Source organism: Aythya ferina, assembly GCF_964211825.1.
Source record: "Aythya ferina genome assembly, chromosome: 20".
NCBI classification, from domain to species: Eukaryota; Metazoa; Chordata; class Aves; order Anseriformes; family Anatidae; genus Aythya; species Aythya ferina.
The window spans coordinates 10494182-10520082 of NC_140318.1; the positions used below are offsets into that span (position 1 = coordinate 10494182).

The window sequence follows — 25901 nt, forward strand, 5'->3', positions numbered from 1 at the left end:
CCAGCCATCCCATACAAGGACACCCTTGTGTTTTGGGAGTCCTCACCCTGAGGGAGCTGAACACCAGCCCTGGCCAGCTGCAGCAGCTCTGTGCTCCCTGGCCCCTCTGTCTGGTCCCCAGTCCTTTCCTGTCCCCTTCTCACCCCCCAGAGGGTCAGCCCCAAACAGCATCACGGCAGTGGCAGGATGAGTTTAGAACTTCTGAGCCTGAGTTGGTCTGACCCAGATGTCTCATCACAACCAGCACCGAGGCCCTGAGCACACATCCTTCCCCAGCAGGTTTTGGGCAGGCCACCCATGTCTTTTCCTGTCCTCTGGCCAAGGTCTTTGGGAGAACAGGGCACATGGCCAGGGGCCAGAGGGCTCGCTGCTCATTTGGGGCTGAGGAGCCACAGGAGCAACGCTGCGGACTCCACTTCTCTGCCAGTAATGTTTCTCAACAAAAGGCAGGAGAACCAGCTGTGTTTAGCACAGCTGACCCCCTCTGGGGGTGCTTGCCTGTGTGGCCATGGGGAGGAGATCTGGGTGGCTCTGTCCCTTGCCAGCATGAGGACACAGCTCCCCTGCCCCTCCATTCATGCCCCAAGCCTTCTGAAGTGCTCGTGGTCCTCCTGGGAGCAGTCTCCAGTTTGGGACTGCATCCAGTTTGTTGCAGTGTTGTTTCTTAGAAATTGACTGAGCTTCTGTTTTAGTCATTTCCCTGGCTGCTTTGCTCCCGCCTTCCAGCCCAGCTCCTGCCACGGGACTATTTTCATTTCACACACACTCTCATTTTTGCAAGCCGTGAGCTCTTCTGCTCTTGCAATAGCTACACAACCGGCTGGTGCGTGGGTGGGGAAAAACAACAGAACGGGATATTAGCCAGGAATGTGAGAGTAAAAGGCTTTACCCATGCTTGCCTCCAGTGCTCCTGTCCCCAGGGTGACGAGGCACCTCCTGCGCACAATGGAAGGTGAGCTCACTAACTGCCCTAACCCTTCCCATCCTTTGACCCTGCCCTTGGGGTGGCTGGTCTGTGGCAGGATTCCTCCAAAAGTGGAAAAAGGTCCAGTTTTATATTGCTGTGAGGCATAGCTGCTATCGCCCAGTGCTGGGAGGGGAAGGGAGTGGCAGCTCTGTTATGTCCCAGGCAGTGGCACTGTCGAGTGAGTCAGGAGTGGCACGGCATGCCCAGGTTTGAGGGGTTTGGTGATTCAGCTAAGGAGGACATTGCAGAAACCGTGGCCAAAATGGTTCAGAAATAGGATTTCTATAGCATGGACCAGGATCTTGTGGCTGGGGGGATCTTGCCCCTTGGATCACAGCAAACAGCCTGTGTGCAGGAGGGCAAGGTCCCCTCTCCTGCAGCTGTGGGGGTTGTGATGGGCAGGACAGGGTGTGTTTTGTGCACATACCCTCTGAGGGGCACATGAGGATGATGAGAAAGTCAGACCTGTCCTTCAGCTCCTCCCTGTCCTCGAGCAGCTCCTCTGCATGTGGATTGTGTGCAAGCTGCCTCCCAGGGATGGGCTCTGAGCTCCTCTGCTAGACAGGTCGGACTCGCAGACCACCCAGGGCTCTCCTGTGTATCAGAGCTGGAGAAAGCAGACCCCAAAGAAGCCTCTGCCCAACCAGGGCCCCTCCAAGAAGGAGGGCTGGCTACATTTGCACATCCCAGGAGGATAACGCTGATCTGTGCTGGTATTGCCTGGGCCAGCCTGGGTGGTCCTGCAAGTGTTTCCAGGGCATGGTGTGAAGAGAGGAGTTTAGAGCATCTACCAGGGCATGTGTTTGTGTGATGGACAGGCCACAGCCTCCTCATCCCACCCATGAAGACAGCAAGCAGCCAGGGTAGCCTGCTGTCCTTCCTTGCAGGAGCAATGGGATTTTCCTAGAACATCCCTTTTGATATCCAGCGTAGGCTGGTAGGACAGAAGAAGGCTGAGGGAGAGGGTGTTGGCAGACACTTGTGGCTCTCCTGGACCTAATCCAGCCCTGAGTGTGTCTGTCTGGCACCCCCAGTTGACCCCAGCATGACTTGGAGGCACTTATCTCCACTGACCGTATGACAGAGTTCCTAATTCTCCCTGGGTCAGGACCACTCAGCAGGACAGGAGAGCTGTGTCCCTGCCTCTGCTAGCAGAGCCTTGGGAAAGCTTCCCTGCACTGCTGCTGCTGAGTGAGCCCCTCGCAGCAGGGAAATGAAAACCCATGTCCCTTGGCTTTCCTGCACTCAGCATTTAGGTCTTTGTTCATGCCAGTCAGGCTCAGAGAGACAAAAGGCTTGGGTGGTGCCTGCAGGATGGGCACCTACCAGGGCTGGGGGCAAGGACTTGCACCAGGCTCCCAGCTGTGACAGAATCACAGAATATAATATAATCACAGAATCATATAATCACAGAATCTCAGAATCGTGGAATTGCAGAATCACAGAATGGCTCAGGTTTGAAAGGACCTTAATACCCACCCACTTCCAACCCCCCTGCCATGGCAGGGACACGTCCCACCAGATCAGGTTGCCCATGGCCTCGTCCAGCCTAGCCTTAAACACCTCCAGAGATGGGGCACAGCTAATCTAAATCCCCTCTTTCAGCTTAAAGCTGTCCCCACTTTTCCTGTCATTGCCTGCCCAAGCAAACAATGCTCCCAGGTGAATCATATTGGAGGTCAGCACCTGACCAGGCTTCAATGGAAAGCACTGATTGGGTGCTGTTTTACCTTAAAATGACAAGGTGGAGGCCAGGGGTAATGCAGTAGCTGCTTAGCAAGAAAGCAGTGTAGAGAGTGTGCCTAAGGTTAGTGGTCCTAGGTCCTAAGAGAGCCTAGATAACCCTGACAAGTCTGTGAGGAATGCTGTTGGAATCTGCACAGCACGACCCAGGGGAGAGCGATGTGGTCCTATAGGACCATGTCTGAGCTGCACCAGAGCAGCAGGCTGTAGTGATGCTGTAAGCTGCTGTGCAGGTTTCCTTTCAGGGCAATGCTACTTGGACCCACCAGCATGAGTGAGACCTGAGCCCACCTCCAGTGATGGCCTGCTCTTGCCACCATCTGCTGCTGCCTCATGCTCTTTTCTTCAGTCCATGGACTTCTTGCCCTGTAGCAGTCTCTGCTGCTGACATCTTGGTTTCTTGGCTTTTTTTTTTTTTTTTTTCTTCAAGTACAAACTAGGCTGAAGGCTTCCAGGGTGTTTCTGCAGGGTGAAGACTACAGCACATCATTTTCTCTTTCTGATGGCAAGTTTTAAAGCCGAAGGTTTGTGTTTGAGTGTTTCTAAAGCAGCTAAGGATGTTGTTTGTCTGTGGCTGCAAGTGTTCACCCTCTGTTCCCAGGGGGTCAGTAGCTAAGGGTTGCTCTGCAGGGTCCCCTTCAGAGGGGAGCCAGCAAATGGCATGAGTGTTGGGTTTTCCATCTGCCATAAAGGTTAGCACAGGCTCTGGAAAGTGAGCTTACTGAAAAAAGGCTGAACTCATCTCTACCTAGGCAAAGGGAGCAGGACAGTGCTGGTCTTGGATAGCCTGGCCCAAAAGCTGATCACAGCAAAGCTGCTGCACAGACCTTACATGCAGTTGGCTCAGCATCTTGTAGCAGCCATCTGGACTTCCTCATCAGTCCTTCCTCAGGACCTTGATGCTGCATTTGCAGCGGTTTCCAAAAGAAATAGCCTTGAGCTCTGCAGTTAAGCTCCAGCTGGGCATGAAATGGGAGTCACGACTGGGCAAGAGGCCAGCACAAGGCTCAAGAGCATCCTCTGATGCTTGTGCAAAGAAGATGACTGGGAAGTGGCACTGCAAGTCTGTGTCTGTTTGCATCTGGGCTTTGTGGGGGAAGTTCCCTGCAGTTAAGTTTTCAAAAAGAGCCTGCAAGCAGCACAGGCCATTGGACACATGCAGAGATTGGTCCCTTGCCTGTGTGTCCTGTGTCTGCAGGGCAGGGACAGCCCTGTTCCTTCACCATTGCAGTTCCCAATAATGTGGAAGTGATTTAAAGCGCATACCATGAGCTGTTAAGGCCAGCTGCTGCTGAGGCTTGTCCACAATTGGGATGCCAGGGTGGGACTGGCTCTGTAAAGCATTGTCCATCTTGTGCCAGTGGAGACCACACCAGTGGTCCCACAGCTCTGGGCTGTCTCAGAACTTCAGTGGATACCCCGGGAGATGGTTCCTGGCTTGCAAAGCAAGCAGGGGTGTGTAACCCCTGTTGGGATGGGGAGAAAAATCCCTGCAAGATGGCTGTGTCCATGGTGCGCACTGAGCTGCACTGCCCCATCTCTGCACTGTCCCATCTCTAGGGCTGCTCCAGAAACACGTGCTGTGTGGCCAGGCCAGTTCCCTGGGGCACAGTCTCCCTTTGATGGCCTTCAAAGAGCAACGTTTCTGGTGGAAGAAAAAGTCCTCAGCAACACCAACCTGCATGGGCAGCAAGTGGGATGTACTGCAGGGGCTGTGGAGGGAGGAATGGAGGTGCTATCCACAGCCACTTTCAGAGGAAGATTCCTCAGATACTTTGCAAGGGTGGAAATATTCTAATAGCTACATCTCAAAGAGGTACTTGTCTGTGATGTGAGCCTGTGTGTAAGCTGGAACCAGAGAACCACTGGAAAGGAGTGATTATGAATTTTTAACACCAGAAACTTGGGGGAGTTTAAAAAAAAAACCCTCAATTTCTTTGGGCTCCATCCCAACCTATAAGGATTCACGGGAACCAGCCAGGACATTTAATTCTACATTTCCCCTGAACACACTGGATGTTCCCTCCTTCCTCAGAGACTGCTGGAGATAAGAGCTGTGACCTGGCACCAGCTCTGGGAGCTCAGGAATTTCTAACCTCATTTTCTGATAGGAGCCCTGACAAAGCCTGCCCCAGGATGTTAGAAACAGTTGTTTTTCATGGGTACTATGCAAGGTCAAGTCATCTAGCAAGGACCACCGTGCACTTACGCTGAACAGACCAAAATAATGATGGGGAGCAAGGCTGTGGCACAGCAGACCCTGCACCTCACAGCAGGGCACAGACTTGTGGGTTAAGCAACGTGCGGATCCTGCTCACCCAGGAGAAGCAAGGAGGGGAAGGGCATTAGGAGACCTGAAACTGCAGATTGAGATGCATACACTGTCCCTCTACAAGGGGAAGGGGTCGCTACCTGGTGGGTTTGTGTTGCCCACCCTGGCCAGCAGAAATGCCTCCATGTCTGGAGTACCATCTCCAGTGAAGAGCGTCATCTTCTGGCTTTAGGTTTGATTAGAATTTGGAACCTGCAGAGAAGTAGTGCTTCCCCCACCATTTTGTGACCAAAACCAGCATTTGCATCCTCTTCAGGGGAGTGAGCCTGCTCACCTGAACAAGGCGAGAAACCAGGCTATATCTGAGCAGAGCTGGCTGCCTGCCATCAGCTGCAGATCAATAACCCCGTTTCCAGCTCTGGCCCCCTCTGTGTGCCATATCAGTGTGATGGCCCTGTGTAATTCTGTTCAGCCCAGCAAACTGCCTCAATTTCCTTAAAATGGAGCAACTTCAGGATGCCCTTGCTGCATTCAGCTCTGTTTCACAGCCCAGCTGATTGCTCTGTGCTTTCTGTTGGGTTTCATGGGGCAGACAACTGGCTCAGAGCACTACGATGGCTATGATGTCAGGACAAGACGTGCTGAGTGTCAGGAGATCTTCAGGCTGGGTATGGCAGGACAATTCATCCTGCTGCCAGATGCAGAAGAGAGAGGCCAGGGCAGGCAGGACAAGCTGGACACATCAGGGTCTTGCACCACCCCCCGTGCTGTGGTAGCATTGAAAGGTGCTGGAAAAATACTGGTGGTTGAAAACTATCAAGCAGATGGGCCCATTGCTGCCTGGAAAATGTGGCTTCCACCCCTCATACCTGCTCATTGAGCTGAGAAAGGCCTTTACATCCCCAGAGGATGGGCTGCTTGGTGGGAAAGAGGTCTTGTTAGAAGAGGGCAGGGAGTCACACTCATCCCAAATCCCTCATGTGTTTGCCAAAGGGGCAAGTGAGGAGATGGTAGGTGCCTTGACCTGCTGAGCAAGCAGGCCTCCACGCGGGAGGCTGTGCAGGCTGGGTCCCACCCTGCTGCTGGTGGCAGCCACAGAGAGAACACCTGGGTTCCTGCGAGTGGTCCTGCAGGGGTGGTGCATGAAGCTTTGGTGCCGGCGGCACTTTCTCGTTCATGCAGACTGCTTATTTAGGAGCTGATCCAGCAAAACTTTTGAGCACAGAGGTACCATTGAGTTCAGAGGGACTGCTCACCTCCTTAAAGGAGGTGCTTATGTGTTTGAGGCTACGGACCCCTGTACGCTGTTTGCTGGATCAGGGCCGTAGGGTGTAGCACAGACTGCAGGATACTGAAATGCTTCAGGGCTGAGATCACTCTTGGCTCTGTGAAATGAGTGTGGAAGATTTATCGCCATTTATCTTCATTGCTGTAGAAAAATGAGCAGTGCTTGGGCCAGAAACCAAAAATCAGACTCTTGGAAAAGGAACACAAGGTGGTTCCAAAGCTGCCGTGTACTTTGATACAGTTTCCCCCAGCCTGGCCCGTGCAATGCTCCCGCAGTAAAGCCCCAGCTGCATGCCCATGGGAGATGTTCCTGGAGCCAGGGCTGCCGAGAGGGGCTGAAGCTGGCCATGATGGGTGGCTGTGGGGCATGGAAGGTTGGTGAGAGGCCTGGACACTGGCCTGGGGAAGGGAGTTTCACCCTTGGTCTCCCAGGTCACCGTGAAGGGTTTGTGCCTCAGTCTTGGGGTCTGGCCAGGTCAGAGCAGCACTAGCACCATGACCTGGGGCAACCTCTGCCCACCACGACAGGGTTTGGAACAATTCAGAGACTTCTGGCCATGTGAAGTGATGACCTTTAATTACATGCAGCTAAACAGTGTAAAGGAACAGCTGGGGAAAGAGGGAGAGTTAGGAGTTGTTGATGTGAGGCCAGAGTTGTAGCAGGCACTGTTTGTAGGTTCACACAGTTGTGGTGTGCATCTCCTTGAACTGGAGAGGTATTGAAAGGAACCTCTGAGACCTTCTTGGACATGGCTAATGCTGACCTGGTTCCTTGGTCTCCCTAGCACTGGGTATGGAGCAGGGCTGGCTCCCTGCATTGCTACTGGGAGGGCTGAAGGCCCTCCTGTGGTTAGATGTTGGACCTTATGCTTGGAGGTTCTCTGGGGAGTGGTGAGGACCCCAGGGTCTGAGCACTGTGGCAGATGGAGGAGGTGGTTACAAGGAGGGTGGCCGTGTGTCCTGCACAGCCAGTTTGGTCTCCCAAGGTCCATCCTGCATCCCATCCAAGCAGCAGCAAAGATACTTAGGCTGTTTGGGAGGCACAGATGCTTTGTCTGAGTGCATTGGCCAACTGAACCAGAGCAGCTGGTGACTGCTTGGCTGGAGGCTGTTACTGCCACACAGCTAGGTTTGGTTGGGCTGTTCTCCATCTCTGTAGGGAGAGCTGAGCATCCCCCAGAACACCAGGACCCACCCAGAGGCAGATGAAGGCAGGGCTCTGCATGGGAAACCTGAAGTTACTGTCCTTGGGGGAGCCAAAATGTGCTGCCTGCTGTGGGGGGTGAGACTGTCTTTCTGAGCAGAGGGTCTTCTCCCCCAAAGACACACCACCCTGGACCTGACATCCTTAGCAAATATCTGGAGATGCTCTTGAAACACGGTCTTTTGATACTGCATGTCTGAGAACTTTGCTAATGCCCTTTGCTACTCTTGCAATGTCTCATTTTTTTATTTTTTTTTCCTTGCTCAAAGGCATATTTTTAGCAAGGAGCTGCATATGCTCTGGCTGCAGTTCTCCTTGTGAGTCCTCCAGCACAGATAAGGAGGCAGGGAGGAAACAATTGTGGCCTTGGTTATTTTTGGCTATGAGAAGATCCTTATTAACAGCATAACTTCTTAATAAACAAAATACCCCTTCATTCAAGGCAAAGGGGAAACAATCAGTCCATTTATCCCCTGCACTAACGAGGCTGCAGAAAAGGAGCTAATGGGAGCTCAGTTGACTAAGCAGAGAAGGGGCTGCAGAACAACAGAGCTATTCTGGGAAGGGCAGGAAAGGCTGCTGGGATGGGAGGCTGTTTCCTCTCCACCGGTTGCTGTCCCCAGCAATGTTCCCATCTGCTGGTGCTGCCTCTGGCCAGCTGGGAGAGGGCAGAGCTGTGGACACGGGTGGGTAGGAGCCCACCCACCCATCACTGCCTAGTCTTTTTCTTGAGGGGATGTCCAGCCCCTCTGGAGGGGCTCAGCCATCCCATGCTTCCTTCAGGGGTGGTTGTAGGTTTGGAGAGCCCTTTGGAGCCTCTTTCCTGGCTTAGCCAGACCTTGCTCCTTGCCCAGAGTTGGGGCCACATCTGGATGCTTGCCCCTTGGGATGTCTTGTAGCAACCTGTGGTGGGAGGCAAAAGTGTCTGAAATGCGGGAAGGGCCCAACAGCCAAGTCTGGTGAGGGGTGGTGGTTTGTTTTGGAGGCTGCAGAATGCATACCCCCTCTCTGCTGCCCCTTGAATGCTGCACATGGGCACCCTGGACCTGACTGGTGAGGCCTGGCAGGGCTCTCTTAGTCCGTCTAAACCAAGGGTCTCACAATGTGTGGGTGAGGGAGCTGGAATCTGTAGCCTTTCCTGCTGATGTTTCCTTGAGCACAGCTCTACAGCTGCGGTGTGGGCAGTGGCAAAAGGAGCTGGGGGTGCCCTCTGGTGATGGCACACCGTGCTGGGGACCTGGGCCACCAGTTGGTGTGAGGTGTTGAAGGGTGTCAGGTCAGGTCTCTGCAGCTTGCTTTTGGGATTTCAAATCAACATGCATGTCCTGGTTTGATCCCTGGCTGGTCCCAGGGGTAGGAAAAGCAGCAGTTTCTCCCTTCTCCCATTCTAACTACACCCCAAAGTCCTTAGGGGACAGAGTCAGCATTTCCCCGAGCCCCTCTACCAGCAGGGACTGCACCATCCCGCCCTGGTTGCTTCTGGAGTCCTGCAGGGCAGGAGGGACCTCTGTCTTCTGCAGCCCCTGGGCCATGATTTGGGAGATTTTCTCTGCAGTGAGAGCAGCCAAAGGCATCTGGGCGCCTGCTGCGGGTGGCACAGGGACACGGCCAGGAGAAGGCTGGCCCAGCACAGGACATCCAACACTGCTGCCTCCCACAGGACCCTGCAGCTCCCACGCTTTTTGTGCACGTAAATGCTGGGGCAGCTAAAAATTATTTTCTGGCATTTCTGTCAAATCAGGCAGTGTCCTGGAAAACAGGAGCACAGCCATGCTCAGAGCATGCAAAATCACCTTGTCTCTGTGCTTGCTGGCCTTGGTTGTCTGGAGACTTTTGGGTACCCTGTGGTTTTGTTTTCTGTGCTGCTCCACGAGGGAGGCTGGTTCACTGGGAATGGATCATGCAGAAAACATGAGATAAGGATATCCCATAAATCCCATAAACGTACTTTAAGGCAAGGAATATACCTTCTGGAACCAGGCTGTGTGGTCCTCATGAAAGTCCTTCAGAGATGCCCTTTTTGTCAGTCCCCAGTCTGGCGATGAGGTGACATGGGGCACTGGCTCTGCTCCAGGGGCCGGAGCAGCAGGAGAAGAGGCCTCTGCTCCCAGCATCATGCTCAGATGTCTGCTGAGTTTCTCAACTCTCTTCTGTGCTGTTGGCCAACCTTAAAAAAGAATTAAGTCTCCTCTGGAGAGATGTGGCCGGCTTATCTATAAACACTTTCAAGTACTCTGAGCTCTGCAGATGAAAGGGGCTATTAAATTGCAAAGCGTGGTCTTCTCATAGATGCATTAACCTTTTGTCTGATATACAGCCCAATTTACTCTGTTATGTGGAGCCTTTCAATTCATTTTGATTGCTGTGACAGCAGACCATTGCAGTCAGAAGGACGTATGTAAAATCTCCTGCAGCAGTAACAACACATTGCAGCAACCAGGCCTTTCCTTGCAATCTCCATTCAGTAACGGTGTCAGGAGAGATGACTGCTGGAAAAGTGTGCACCTTGGAGCAAGAAAGGCAGACAGACAGGATGGTAAAAGCAGGTTTTACTTTTATTTACAAATCAGAAATGGAGCAGTGGGTGTTTGGGCTGCATGGGCTCATGGTCAAGTTGATTTAATGTAGACTTGGCCTCTTTGCTGGAGGAACAGGTTGACCCTGGATTCTCACATAGGCCATGTGGCAGCATGAGACCACCTCTCACAAGTCCCCAGCTGTGCCATTCAACTTCTCCCAACATTTTCTGTGTGCTGGTAAACCTGCTCCTGCTACGAACAGTTTTGGGTGAGTGACTGCTCTTCCAGTGGTGACCTCCTTCCACGAGATGTCTGTGTGACATCTTCACTGAAAGCTGGGGTCTGCCACAGTGGCTAGAGGAACAAAAGAGCAGGAAGAAAAAAAAAAAAAGTATTGCCTGAGCTGTTATCTCTATGAATCTGCTTAGTCTTGCACTATTCTGGGAGGCTTAGATGTGGTCAGGACTCTGGCTCTGGAGGAGGTGGGGGGAGCTGGCAGGCAGACAAGCATGACTGGAGCTCTGGGGATGTACTTTCCAATCAAGTGATCCCCCACAAGCTGGGTAAACATCCTTTGATTCCAGCAATGCTCCAGCAGACAAAGAGATCCTGTCATTGTGCTCTACCGGCTCAGCAGGTCCCAGCACCATCACGCTGTTGTCCAAGTTCCAGCTGAACCCAGATCTGACCCTACCAGTAAAATCCACAAAAATATCCCTGTTGGGACCAGGGCTGATAGGTTAGCTCTGGAGGGGAGTTTTTTGTTTGTTGGTTTGCTTTTCTCTGGAAGGGATGACGAATGGCTTGATGGCTTTCAGGGATGTGGCTGGTGATGTTGCCTTGGTGCAAGGGGTCTGAGCCCAGGGGTCCATGAGACCTCAGCCCCACAACACCTGTCTCATGGCTGCTTGTCCCCAGAAGAGTAGATGTTTCCCCTCAGAGGCTGGGGTGCTTCTCTGAGACAGTCTTTCCTCCAGGTTCCAGCTCCAGTGTCCCCTGATCTGAACCTGGTGCTGGGTGTGAGCTGAGTGAAGCCCAGCTCATCCCCACCCCAGGGCTCTAATTTTAGCCAGTCTCCTGCCCGGAGGTTCCTGGTTGGTTTGATGGCCAGAATAGGCCATACTAAGCTATCTTCTGTCAGTTTTGGGGTGATCTGTGGCCATCAGGATAGGGGCAGCCTGCTTTTGCCATGTTTTGCCCTCAGCCGGGAATGTTTGTGCCTGTAGGTGCCCCTGCACCAGGGTGTTTTGCCTGGTGGATGTTTCTGTTCTGCTTTCTACCTCACCAGTTGACCTTCACACCAGGCTGGGGAGGAAGCTGTGCAGCGAGATGGAAAATAGCAGGTGGGAAGTAAGGCTGGGATAGAAAAACCACCCCTGCTCTGTCCCTGGGGGAGCAGAATAACATGCTCCTTCCTCAGAGGCCCTGGCAAGAGGCCACTTCTGCAGAAAGAATCACAGAATCACAGAATTTTCTAGGTTGGAAGAGACCTCAAGGTCATCGAGTCCAACCTCCAACCTAACGCTAACAGCCCTCCACTAAACCATATCCCTAAGCTCTACATCTAAGCGTCTTTTGAAGACTTCCAAGGATGGTGACTCCACCACTTCCCTGGGCAGCCTGTTCCAGTGCCTCACAACCCTTTCAGTGAAGAAGTTCTTCCTAACATCTAGCCTAAAACTCCCCTGGCTCAACTTAAACCCATTCCCCCTCGTCCTGTCACCAGGCACGTGGGAGAACAGGCCAACCCCCACCTCGCTACAGCCTCCCTTGAGGTACCTAAAAAGAGCGATAAGGTCGCCCCTGAGCCTCCTCTTCTCCAGGCTGAACAAGCCCAGCTCCCTCAGCCGCTCCTCGTAGGACTTGTTCTCCAGGCCCCTCACCAGCTTCGTCGCCCTTCTCTGCACCCGCTCAAGCACCTCGATGTCCTTCTTGTAGCGAGGGGCCCAAAACTGAACACAGTACTCGAGGTGCGGCCTCACCAGAGCCGAGTACAGGGGGACGATCACCTCCCTAGCCCTGCTGGTCACGCTGTTCCTAATACAAGCCAGGATGCCGTTGGCCTTCTTGGCCACCTGAGCACACTGCTGGCTCATATTCAGCCGACTGTCCACCATCACTCCCAGGTCCTTCTCTGCCTGGCAGCTCTCCAACCATTCCTCTCCCAGCCTGTAGCTCTGCTTGGGGTTATTGCGCCCCAGGTGCAGGACCCGGCACTTGGCCTTGTTAAACTTCATGCAGTTGACCTCAGCCCATCGGTCCAGCCTATCCAGATCCTCCTGCAGAGCTTTCCTACCCTCAAGCAGATCGACACACGCACCTAACTTGGTGTCATCTGCGAACTTACTGAGGGTGCACTCGATGCCCTCGTCCAGATCATCGATGAAGATATTAAAGAGGACCGGCCCCAGCACCGAGCCCTGGGGGACGCCACTAGTGACTGGCCTCCAACTGGACTTGGCTCCAGTTGGAAAATGTCCAGGGTGAGACCTGGGGTGGTGATAGAGCTACTGGAGATCAGACACCCCACGGTTAAGGCGAATAGCTCGGGCACTGCTCCCTGTGCCTGAGATGGCCGCCCTCACAGGGCAGGGTCTTCCCTGGGATCTGAATGCCTCTCCTCCTGCAGCCCCCAGGCCGGGAGGGATCAGTGGTTGCAGAGGCTGGGCTTCTGCATAGTGAGGCTTCAGCAGCTCCTTGATGATCACTCTACATCTGGTCTGCCTACATTAGGTACAGATCTTGGTGATGATCATCTGGGGAGCTGTGTCCAGGCCAAGGTCTATGTTCCTGCCTTTCCTGCCATATAGCTGGGGCTCAGCTTGTGGTTCATGCACATGGACACTGGCATCTAGTGCCTTCAGAGATGGCCTGTCTTTTCCTACCTTACTTCCATCTTCAGATCAGGACTGGAGGAGCCCCAGGCTGGGTCATGGCTGTTTAGGTACTCTAACATGTCTCAAACAGAACTTGGTAACCAAGTCCAAGCACTTGACCCCCCCACTCCAGGTTGCTGGGCTGGTGCTGCCGTACAGAGTCCTTTGACAACGGGGAAAGCTGGAGTTGTTATTGAGGCAGGTCAGAGTCTGGAGGTGGCTTGGTGCATCCTGCTTTGGACAGGAGAAGAAGAGCTCTCCTGGAATTAATGGGCAATAAATTTAAAACACACAAGAGGAAATATTTCTTCCCTCAGCATGTGCACAGCCTGAGGAATTCACTGGGGGGACGGGGACAGAGGGATGATGATGGATGTCGTCTTTGGATTGGAAAGGAGGCTGGATTGGAAAGGAGGCTGGAGTCTTTAATGCTATGCTGCTGGTCCCAGGGGCTCCCAGAGGGTTAATTCATCTCCTGCTCAGGGCTGGGGGAAGAGGTGGCCCTGGGAGCCCTGCAGTCCTGGATAACTGGATGCACAGTGAAATGCCATTGCCCTGAAATAGTGAAGTACCAGCGCCATGGCACCCGCCGGAGGGGGGCTAAGGGTCAGAGCTGTCACCCCAGGTCCCCAGAGCGAGCGAGTGCTTTCAGGGCCGACCTCCAGACAACGCTGTAGGAGCTCTCAGGTTTAGTCCTATCAGTGGGAGTGCACAAAGTGTGGTTGCTGAGTTACAATTTTTGTGTGTGAAAGGTGGGGAAAGGCTGGAAGTAGAGCATGAATGTGGTCACTCAGGTGGAGAGGGATGTTTCCAGCCAGCTTGTTGATGTGTCTAGTGAAGCATAGCTGGATGCCTGAAGACAGGGAGCAGCGCTTGAAACATCTCCTAATTAATCAAGGAAACAAGTTATCCCTAGGGGGTGTGGGAAGACATTTCCTAAGTCTTTATTCACTCATCTCAGAAAAAGGTCTTTATTAAAGGCAAACAAACAATCTTAATCCTGGGTCATGCTCAGCATCCACAAGTGTGAAAGCAGAAAGTCTGCACAGGAGCCCTGACCACGTGCTGGTGCACAGCAGCCCAGAGGAGAATGAAAGAAACCTTTGGCTCATCTTGGTAGAGCCAAGCCTGTTTTCCTTTAATTTCTGCTATCTCTTTTATACCATTTCTGAATGTGTTGCTCCTGTTTGACTCTTGGGAATAACAGATGCTTGCTTGCTTACACCACAACCCTGGCTTGTGATGATGGTAATTTCCCAGCTGGCTGCTAGACTGTGAGTCACTGCATCTCTCTGGGCACAGCAGACCCAAAAAACAGGGACTGAGCCTCTCCTGTAGCCCCAGCAGGCCAGAGCACATATCCTGTCTCACCTCCACTTTGCAACTCCCCTGCTTCCATGGGAGCTCTTGGTGGGCATCAGCTGCACTGTGATGCTGAGCAGAGAAGATGGATGTTTTGGTCTTGCTCAGGATGTTGGATTTCTTCTGTGAAAGGCTTTTGGAAGTCCTTCAGCTCAGGTGTGAGCAGGTGGGTGGAAGCAACAAGTGGGTGGTGGTGGGGCTGAGGCTGCTGCTGCTGTCCCCATGGGTCCCCGCTGTGGTGCACAGAGCCTATTGCTGCTTGGCCTCATCCTGCCTGGAGCTGGGCACATTTCACGGGGCTCCTCAAAGGTGCAGGAGTGAGAAGGGAACCTCTTATTCCATGTCACTGCTTCCAGCTGAGCACCCTGTGCAATGCACAGGTGATGCTGGGTGACCTATGTGGCCTGTGGATGTCCCAGTGGCCAGAGGACTGGGTGAATATAGGCCCCAGGCAGGAGGAGGTGATGAATATCAAGCCCAGTTCCCAAACCCTGCTTCTGAAGGTGTTGTCCCATAGGGAATGGGGGGACTGGCAAGGCGTCCCAGGAGCATGAGACATGATGCCAAAGCAGCCAGGTCCTGTAAGGATCCCAGTTTTAGGCATTTTGTACCACTCCAGCGTGTTTGTCAAACTGCATACTTCCCAGTACCTTACTCCAATCCTTTCTTTTATAAGCAAGGAGACCTTTTTAGCAGCAATATAGTTCTGCATTTCATGTTTTCTTCCTGCATCCCATGTATCATGAGGGCAAATCTTCCTTTGCCATCATGAAACTGGAAACAGCATCTCTGATGAGGGATTAAGCTGACGCTCCCATGTCACAGCTTGTGCTCTCATCAGTGCCTTTTTCTCCACATAAACATGGAGGCATAAATTGCTTAAAGGCATGAATGCCAAGGATTCCACTGGATACTTCAATCCCCGTTTAAAAAAATAAATCCCCAGAAAAGAACTTGAATGATGCATATTGTAAGGCACCAGTGGTGATATGTGAGTAATCCGGGTTTGGAGCTGCCATAGCAAGCTGCCTGCCTTGCCAGGATGTTGCTCAGCTCTGAATGCTTGGAGCTGTGCAGTGCTCTCGGCGGTGCCTGGAGCTGACTTTTCAAGCACAGAACTCCTAACGCATGGAGAAAGCCCCTTTCGTACATCTTTGCTCACTTACCGCTCCTCTGCCAATTAAAACTAAATGAAAACCATAATGCCTTAAAATCTGGGAAACATCCAGAGGAGGAATTATGAAATCATTTCCTCTTGGTGCAAGTAAGTAATCAATCTCTCTCAGCGAAACTACTTGTAATTCTTATATAATTACACTGCTTTTCATGATGCTAACTAATGATCCACAGCATATTTCCTACCATGATTCTGAATTATTACTGTTTTTGATGTGGGAATCTTTTCTATTTCTTTTGAAAGTGAACATCTATAATTCCATGGTTTATTTGGTATACATATTCTAAACGTTTATGTATTTCAACAGTAGTATGTTGTTTTTCCTAAACTTTATATTGTTGCAAGTCATGATTCCCCTCTTACATAGCCCCTGACTGCTTTCTACGCAAGCAAGATAGGCACTTCTGCCATTTTTTTCCTGATGAGTGGTCCGGACCGTGCCTAACAACTACTGATAAAGCTGAGATAATAAGCACCTAAACTACTTAGTTTTCATAATATAAACATTTTAGTGGTGATAATAATAACTCAATATATAACAATAATATAACACAATAAATTACATTACAGTGGAAAGAAAAGGACTTTGACACACCAGGACTACAAATTCAAACCCTGCTCTTTGCAGGTATTATTTCCTCAAAATTATTGGGCTGTGGAGGAGAAGACAAGTGTCTTGAAGATGAGCATCTCTTATTCCGGAGAGTAGGATGCAGGGCTGGCCGTGGTTCTTCTGCTAACTGCAGGCTCAGGGTGGGAGTGAAATGCTTGCTGCTTTATAAACTCAGAGCTTGGTGCAAGAGCAAAGGTAGGGAATGCACAGGGAATGCAATCAATACTTTGTACTGTATTTAGGAAGATGATGTCTCAGCCTGCTGGCAGCATTTACTTCTAAACAATAAATGCAGATTTTATGCTGCTCTGCTTCCCTGGGCACATCTCATGCTGTGGACTGCATTAGTGAAATTTCTGCCTCTTTTCCACTGTTTCATGTTTCAGCCTCTTTCCTTCACTGAGATCTAGGGGCTGAGATAAAAGAGAACGAGGGATTTGGAGAAAGAAAAGAGGTGTGAAATGTCCCCAAACAATCCCATATGTCTCTGGAGCAGAGGCAAAGGGGTGGATCTGAGGTCTGGGAGCTCAGAAAAGCGGGAAGAAACTGAACCTGACCAAAAATGATAACTGTGGGTAAACATCAGCCAAAAATAAAGGTTGATTTTCAATCAGATCTTCTAGCCCTACTTGCAAGCACTCTATCTGTGCTTGTGGACTGTGCCAAGCAGTGTTTGCTCCAAATCTTGACATGATATCCTTGAATGGTGTTTGTGATCAGCCTTGGCCTGTCTTCCAGAGGAGGGGATGGTCCTCCCACCCTGCCAGCAGCTCTAAGGCCACCACCCTGATGGGTGCTCAAGCCATTGTGGACAGCCTGTGGCATTTCTGGGTCCATTTCTGCTATCTTCTGCCTTTTCCAAGTGCTGGCAGCCTGTCTTGCTCTTCCTCCTCTTTGCAATTTATTCCAGGATATTGGTTCATGGCTTGAGCTTCTTGTTGCCTTACATAAATCACGATGTTCAGAAAAGCTGGGGAGTAGACACTCATGTCCCCCATCTCATTGTTTCCTTTTAAGCCAAGATATGATTTTGATTTTAACCCATTTTCTCTTTAGAAACAACTGTCAGGGGAAAGGAGGGAAAATCGTGGCACAATGAATGAAAATAAATGTAAGAAACTTTTTTTTTTTCACTGCATCTTTCTGCAAGAGCATGAAGAGCACAAATAAAAGTTGGCTACTTTCCCTTCAAAATGCATCTAAACCACCAATTTTTCTGATGCTGTAGCAACATCATGATTTGTTTTGTGTCTTTCAGCCTGAAGCATTAAACCCAGGCACATTGTACATTGTTTTATGTAGAGGAATCTTGTGGGCAAGAGTGCATGCCAGAGTATTTTGTTTTAATTAGCTTGTCCCTGAAACAGCAGATAGATGATGAACCAGACTAGCCCTATGTAAACCAGAAGAGATAAATTCTTCAAGACTGGACACCTGAGTCTTTTGGATTGGAGATGATGGCCTGACTCACAGTTCTCTCATGCCTCCTGCAGCAGGCTTCAAAAATACCCTCAATACTTGAATGGTACTTGATGGTAATTACAGATTCAGAAATCTCAGTGGTCTATAAGCACCAAAAATCACCATGAAATTCTGCCCACTGCTCCCTGGAGAAGTGTGCAGGATCCCATCCATGTGCAGAGATATTTTTTTTTGCGGGCTGAGGCAACCTGTGAGTGGAGGAAGGCAAAGAGATGTTTTCATTTGGTCTTTATTAGGGCAATTAAGGAGCGATTCAACCTCCTGGACAGATGTGTCCAACGCTTTTGGATACTATGGGTATCCCACCTTGCTCCAACAATCCCCAAGGGATGTCAGCGTCCTACAGCTTCTATGCCATATGTGCTGTCCCATGGGAATGTTCCTGCAGCAGCCAGGCTGGCACAAGACACTGATGTTTCAGGAAATGAGCTCTTTCTCTCATTCCCAGCAGATCTCTGGTGCTTGAATGTGTCCTTTGCTTGCTCTCAGAGATCTCTTGCCACAGGGAGGAGGGAGGAGGTTGGAAGAGTGTCCTGCAGATGTGGAAATCCCATCTTTGTGGGTTTTCTTCATCCATCTTTGTATACAGCCCTGCTTGGAGCAGGGAGGTGGACTAGAGACCTGCAGAGATTCCTTCCAACCTCAGTTACTCTCTTCTGTACAGCAGAAAATGCAAATAAGTCCAAAACCCAAAATGTTGGCATTTGCCCCAGAACAGATAACAGATTTCCACTCTAACACTGAGGTGTTTCTTTCTGTTAACATCAGAATATAAACATTAAAATAATCACAGGACTGATTAGCATCTATCCAGAGCATCAAATTTAATATATTGCATTACTTTTGAATTAGGACATTATTATTAAACCATTAATTTAAATCAAAGAAATGCACAGCCTGTAAACTACAAATGAAACTGCCCTGGCAGAAACATGAAACTAGAAATCAGACATTTCATTTTGGCCTGCTCTTATGAAAAGTTTTGGTTCCAGTGTGACCACATTCTCCAGTGGGAAACTCGCTCCCAGAACAGCTCTGTGGTGAGGTTTTATGCTGAAATTTCTCATGTGCTCCATTTCCTGCTTTTTGGCTCTTCCTGGGCCTTGGGGAGGGTCTCAGCCTGGTTCACTCTCTAGTCCTGGCTCAGCTGCACTTGGAAGACGTTTGTGTGCCTAATAACACGTGGTTAAACACCATGTGCCTCCTCTGCAGAGCTTGGTACGTCCCCAGGGTTTGATCAATATTGTCTTAGTTCATGGTCACCTTTTACTGCTCATTGCTATTCTTGGATAAAACCTGAAAAACAGATATTTTTTTTTTTCCCATGTGTTCCTGATCTGTGGAGGAGCAACCTTTGCTGTAAAGACACAGAGCAAGTGCCTGCCCTTCCTTGGTGACAGCTAAATTTGTCAGGTACCAGCCTTTTCTTCTGGCTGCAGAAGTAAGGACTATCTCCCCATGTCATCATCATCCCACCCTGCCTTTCGTGGCTGAGAAGAGCAGTCAGTGGTGTGGGCTGGCAGCAGGAGCAGACCAAGCGCGTGGGCACTGTAGACCTGCCTCTTCTCTGCATGGCAAGGGTGGGCTCAGGCTGATTCCCAGGCAAGAGCTCAAAGAAGCTCTTTTTGTTACAGTGCTGGTCATGGGGAGAAAGATCCCAGACTCAGCCTTTGGTGGTGGAGTTCACCAGCTGCTTTGCCAAAGGGCTAGGTTGGTTTGCTGTAAATAACTTCTGGAGCCTGACTGTCGTGTCCCAGCCTGTGACGGCAAAAGATGATAATCGACTTCTGAGCACATGATCTTGCTGGCTCCTGTCCATCACAAAAATACCTCGTGAAGGACCCATTGATCAAGAACTGCCCTGTGTAGCTGGGTCACTTACAGTCTCTAACAATGTACATATAAGAGCAGCCAGGAATTATCTGGCCACAAAGCACTGCTGCTGAGGGAGGTTTGGAGTCCAGCAGAATCCACATGACCAAGGAAACTGAAAACTGAAGCTGGAAGCCAGGCTTCTGCTTCAGCCCCAAGGAGCATCCCACAGACAAAACTTTCTGACCCTTATGCCAGACAGCAAACACTGGCCAAGGGTCTACTTTCCTTGCTTTCTCATCTTCCTTTTGGCTTCAAGATCTTATCCACCTTCTGTAAATGCTTCCTGCCAGGAGGCCCTCTTCCCATGGCCCTCTTAGATCTCACAGCACTTGTCAGCTGCACTCCTGATGCTGAAGGTAGTTTGTTCTGGTTGTTGCCTGTACTGCTGCTCCCCTCTCTGATATTTTCTGTTCTTCTTTGTGGTCCCATTAGTTGCCCCCTCCTGCAATGAGTTGCTGGACAGGCTTGCTATCTGCTGCCCTTCCCGTGACATGCTGGGTGGGCAACCTTCTCTCCTAATGTTCTTCCACGTAGCAGAAAAACATCAGAATAACCTTTCAGCCCACACTCAGCTCACCTCACAGGGGCTCAATGGGAGGCCTATGTCCACCCGGGCAGTTACCCATTCCCAAGTTCAGCAATAAGAAGGACTAGAGGAAGGACTTATCTTCTGAACCAACCTCATCTCATCTCCCATGGATTAATGTGAAATGCCTTGCTTTGGATTTCATCAGTCTAGAGAGAAGCAGTTCTTGAACAGGATCTTAGGGGGGGCCTGTGGAAAGGGAAAAACAGATTTGGAGGAGCAGGAGAGCTGTTCTGTTCTCCACCTCCCTTTGATATCTGAACTTCACAAATATTAGAAAAGTCCACTTGCTGCAAAGGAGAGCCTGAAAAAGCCTCTGCAAACCCTATATAGGTACTGACATGTCACAGGTCTGGAGGAAGAGTACTGATCTGTATGGATGGACTGCAGGGGAGGGAGGCAAGACAAAAATGACATATGAAGGCCAGAGCAGGGTTAAAAGATGCTTTTGACTGGGGAGAGGGGGAGTTTCCATGGTGCAGTCTTGCACTGCACACTGCCTGTGCTCAGCCTGGGATATTAATCACTCACTTTCACCAACATCAGAAAAAATAAATCCCTCCCCCCATGATATAATAATCAGAAAATTCAACAGCTCCAGTTTAGCCAGAGCCAAAAAAAACTCATTCTGGAAATATTGCTCCATTTTTCAAAGTCTGTATGCCTTTGAAACTAGCTCTTGATTTTATTGGGATGACTCTCCCTTCCCAAAGAGAGCTCCAGCTCTGTCTCTGCAGCCCTTCTTCCAAACCGTATGAATCACTCTGGCCTCAGGGAACTGCCACAAGTCACTTGAGCAGCTAAAAATATCTCAGAGGAAGAGGACAAAAATACACTTATCCGCTGCCGTAATGCTGGTCTGAGGAGGGCACGCACTGAATTAACTTGTTCCCTATTCTGGTGCTTCACTCCCTGTAGGTTTGTTAGTGAAAGCAGATCTGAACAGACATAGAGGTTTGTAGTAGATATTTTGGGAAAGCTGCTTTTTTTTTTTTTCGTGGGGAAGGAGGGTGGAAAAAACACGTATTTCAAAGATGGCTCTCAGCTCTGATTTCCAGGGTCTTCTGGCTAGGGGGTCTGTAGTATGGGGGTTTACTCCCAAGTGGGGAGCAGAGAAAAGCAAGGGGAGCTGAAGTGCTTCTCTCGAGGTCTCCCCTGGGTGGCTGAAGGTATGCTTGATGGTCTGCCTTGGTCTTCAGGGCTGGGTGTTGTGAAGTGGCAGCAGTGATTCACCTCCACCATAAGTGTCTTCCAGGACTGTGTGCTTATCTAAACTGTTCCCACCTGGAAAATTTCATCCCATCAACAAGAGAAGCCACTGTCAACAAAGGCCAGAAGGAAAATGCACTGAGTGACTCTATCTGTTAAGTGTGATGAGTCACCTAGCAGATGCTTTACCTATTTGCTGGCATGTGTACCATGCAATGGGTTTCTCTGGGGCCTGGAGATGAGTCCTCAGGCCCTCCACAGAGAAGAAGCCATGGGGAATCCCAGGCTGCCCTATGCAGCATGGCCAGGAAAGGACTCCAATATCCCATGTATCTCAGGAGGCGAAAATACCCAGAAGTAAATCAGTCTGTATGGAAAATGCACTCTTCTTTTCTCACATTACATTTCCCACAATGTCCTCCTTCAGACCAGACTCAGCTATGTCCAGCAACATCCAGTCTTGGAGCAAGGACACCTAGAGTGTCAATGGCTGTAAGCACACGTGGGCTTTTGAGCCATCACATCTGGCAAAATGGGACTGATCTTACCCAGTGCCCACAGACTCCAGCTGAAGCCAAATATCTCCTGCAATGGTTTCTGTTCCATCATCTTATACCTTGAATTTATGGCACTGAGCTGGTTTCCTCTTTACTGTTTTTAAGGGGAGCCTGGATGCGTAGCTCAGATGGAGACATCTGCACGTGATGTGTTTGCAGTCAGAGTGATGAGTCTGTCCCTGCGTATCCTCAGGGGAGTCTATACTGTCAGAAGACAATATGCCGTCACAACCAGCAATCCCACAACAGCACTGGGAAACTGCCAGTACAATGTGAAATCAAGTTCATAGAATCCAACTGTCCTACAGCCTCTGAGAAACGTCACCTAAGTGATGAGAAGCTAACCAAACACTGAAGTCAGATGCTCTATGTGTAAACACATTTAAGAAAACGTTTCCAGCCTGAGGATGGACATGGACTATTGTTGCAGCAGCTATAATGTGTGACTACCTGTGCCAAAGATAACAGATGCTCTCAGTGCTGGTTGCTGTATATAGAATACTTACTTAGGCTTTATTACAACTTGGAAGAATGTCGTGTCCTAAATGGAAACTAGTTATTTCTAAGTAAGTTGGTTGTTTCTCAACTTCTGAAGCAAAAAATGCTGAAATGGTAGGGGACAGACATTTAGCTTGAAAAAAAAATATTTTAAAAATGGTGAATTGGACTGTATTGTATTGCTTCAGATGAATGTAGATACTTTTTGTTTCCAAAAAGTTGGAAACAGTTAAATAAACATCCTCCGTGATGATACTTTCAGACTCTAGACCCGTAATCCAAAACCTGCCTGGATTTGTTTATGCTGGAAGCAGTCATATCCGAGTTGAGGATTATGGCATTTACTTTCCAGAAACAGCCAGAAAATACAACCACTAAACATCATCTCTTGTACAAAGTTTATATCTGCCGATAGGGCATACCAGAGATCCCCAGACAGCTCATGCCCATGTGTTGATGTCATGAACATCAGTGTTTTGCTTGGCATTGCGGGAATTTATCTTTGAGCAGAGGATACCCAGTATCTAATTACAGAAATGTTGGGCAAGTGATTTAAGCAAAGTTTATTTCACTGTGTTTTACATGATTCCATACATCCTCCATCTAGGTTGCTGCAGTTATTATTTCTTTTCCCCAGGTCCCTTTTAATGAGATGAAGTCTGAGTACCTGGGGGCAGACTGCTCAGCTGGAGACCTCCAGGCTGCTGCATCCTCGGTTTCTCCAAGAAAAGAGCACCAAAATAGAAAGCAAAGGAAAACAATCCATTTAAGCCCTTTTAACCCATTAGCATTTGCTTTATTTAGGTAGTACTTGATTTCCCCTCCCCAAAGGCAGGCAGGAGAGAGGCCAGATCTACACGTCCCTATGGAGAGCTTAGGGCCAGCTGGTGCTTGTGGGCATGAGGCCAAGGAACCCCAGCACTGGTGCTTGGGTTTCTCTGAGCAAAAGGAAACATGACATGTGGGTCTTGGCCTGCCCTCTAATCTGCTTACCCCATGCTGGTCCATAAGAGAGGATTTTTTATTTTTTCTTGGGAAAAACTCATTGGGATGAAGAAAGAAGTTAATAAGCCAAATGGAGACTGTCTTGCTTCACTGTGCCTCTTGGCTCCCTTCCAGCCTCGACTGTTATTAAATTACCTACCGTGACTCCAGAAAACAGGAGCATGGAGCCCTGTGCACCAGCTTTCCTAGCAGCCTTTGTTTCTGATTTGTGCCCATCAGCCCCAAAACATGAGCCGGGCAGTGGGACACCTCCATCGAGCTGCAGTGCCTGGTGCAGGAAGCTCACTGCAGATGATGCAAAACCAGGCAGCAGCTGCAAATGTGGCTCCATAAAATGGCACTGCCAGAGCTTTATCCTGAAGCTGGAAGCTCCCAGGAGCACAAACAGGACAATTTGAAAATTGGAGTGTAGCTTTTTGGTTGTCTTTTTTTTTTTTTCTTTTTTCCTGTGATGGAGTCTCCACTTCATGCAGCCAGCACGTCCCAGCTGTCCCTGATGGTGGCAGCTGCTCAGGAAAAGGGGAGGGCATTAGGGTCCCCCTCATCCCACTGGGGTTATTGCTCCCACTGCAAAATGGTGTTGGGGTCAAAAAAGCTTTTGGGAGGTTATGGCTTTCTCTAATGGAGGTATCTGGAAGTAGTCTCTAGGGAGTGCAGGCATCTTTGAGAGCCTTCTTGCCAACCCTGCCTCATTTAAGAGCTTATTATTGTTTATAGAAAGGATGACAATGAGGTTTCCACTCATATTTTATTTTATTTTATTTTATTTTATTTTATTTTATTTTATTTTATTTTATTTTATTTTATTTTATTTTATCCATAAAATACTTCATATGGATAAATGAGGTTAATTCAAGGCTCATCATAGAATCATTGAATCATTCAGGTTGGAGAAGACTTCTAATATCATACAGTCCAACCCTTAACCTAGTACTAAAGACTACCACTAAACCTTGCTACTAAGTTCTACTTCTGCATGTTTCTTGAAGACCTCCAGGGATAGTGACTCAGCCACTTCCCTGGGAAGCCCATTCCAATGCCACACAACCCTTTCAGTAAAGAAATTTCCCCTAATATCCAACCTAAACCTCACCTGGCACAACTTGAAGCCATTTCCCCTTGTCTTATCATTTGGTGCTTGGGCGAAGAGCCTGGTCCCCACCTCACTACAACCTCCTTTAAGGTTATTGTAAAATACAGTAAGATCTGTCCTGAGACTTCTAACTCCAAGCTAAACACCCAAGCTCCCTCAGCTGGTCCTCATGAGACTTGTTCTCTAGAAGTTTCCTCTAGCTGAATTGATATTTAGCAAGTTGTTGCAGTCCAGACCTGCTTATACAGGGCACACACTGACATCCATATTGGTGGCATGAGATCCCTGTTATTTTGTGGAACAGAGAGAAATTCAGAACAGATAGATTTTCAGTTCCTAATTAGACCCTTCTCTAATTCAAGAGTGCTCATACACGTGCTTACTCACTCCTGATACACAGAAGCGTCCCAAAAACCTGCTCTCAAATTTTAACACTTTGGTGATGTTTATGATTTCCAGAAAAGTCAGCATTTGTTTCGGGGAAGATGACTGAATCAGGTTAAGTGAATTTAATTTGCTGAAATCACTGTGAAGCCAGGTGTTTGAAAGCTTCTGCACACAGCCAAACAAAAGCCTTTGCTACTTATTCTGCTCTGCAGTGTTGTTACATTTCTTTCAGAGGGGCCGTCACTTACAGCCAAGGAATTTGTTGTCAGTCCTTGGCTGCAATTTACACTTCAGTGAATGCATGTCTTAAATTTTGGCATGAAAGGATTGATGTAGTCTCATTTTAAAAATATTATTATGCATTTTAAAATTATCGTTGCAAACCCATAACACTTGCTCACGAAGTACTTTCCATCTCCCTGGCCATCTGTATTGTATTAAAGGATATAAAGACCTCAGCTGTGCTATTTCTCTGGAACATGTTGGGATAACTTTTGTATGAGAGAGGGCCATTTTATGAGGGGCTGCCTCAACATTTCCTTGTGTTTAATATGAGAGAGATCCCAACCCCTCTGCAATTCTTAAGCCCTTTGATAGGGGAAGGAGCTTGTAAACTTATTACTCAGCATTCAATATCACACAATGAATTCACTCCATATTTTGCTATGTTTTGCATATGTGAGTTAAGCAATGAGAAGCAAATATTCAGCCTTTTAAAAAAATAAAAAAAATCTGGAAAAACTGGTGGCTTTGAAAATCAAAAATTCAGTGGAAAATGATGAATCATCCTCAGAACTCAAACCTTATGATTGAAATACTTTTCACATTTTCAAATATTCCTCGTGCTGTTTCACCCTTGAAAATAATCAGACAGCAGATTATTACCCTTTTAATTGAGTGGTGCAAACCTATCTGAAAGGCTTTGAAATCCTCGTGGTTCAAGACTTTAGTAACCACAAAGAAAAGTATGAACATTTTAGCCAAGTCTTGAATTATTTTCTCCAAAGAGTTGCTAATACATTATTGGTAATACATGAAGCTTTTGTCCTACCACAAAGTAGCATTGTAGCCATGGAAAACAACTGTATTTAATTTGCTGTCACAATTGAGTTTCTCCGTGAATGATTATGAGCACCACTGTGGTACACATCTGTGTCTTCTGCAGCGATCATTTGCTTATTTTTATGTT

General features: G+C 49.0%; 2 long non-coding RNA genes across 2 annotated transcripts; one reads left to right on the forward strand and one right to left on the reverse strand.

Annotated features, from left to right (window-relative positions):
- Nucleotides 1–887: 887 nt before the first annotated feature.
- LOC311421948 lies at nt 888–22482 on the forward strand. Its single transcript, XR_014685115.1, has 2 exons — nt 888–952; nt 21163–22482. It is a non-coding gene; the product is annotated as an uncharacterized lncRNA (long non-coding RNA).
- LOC311421949 lies at nt 18761–21166 on the reverse strand. The gene is made up of 2 exons (XR_014685116.1): nt 20058–21166; nt 18761–18798 (listed from the first exon to the last, which is right to left on the reverse strand). It is a non-coding gene; the product is annotated as an uncharacterized lncRNA (long non-coding RNA).
- Nucleotides 22483–25901: the final 3419 nt, after the last annotated feature.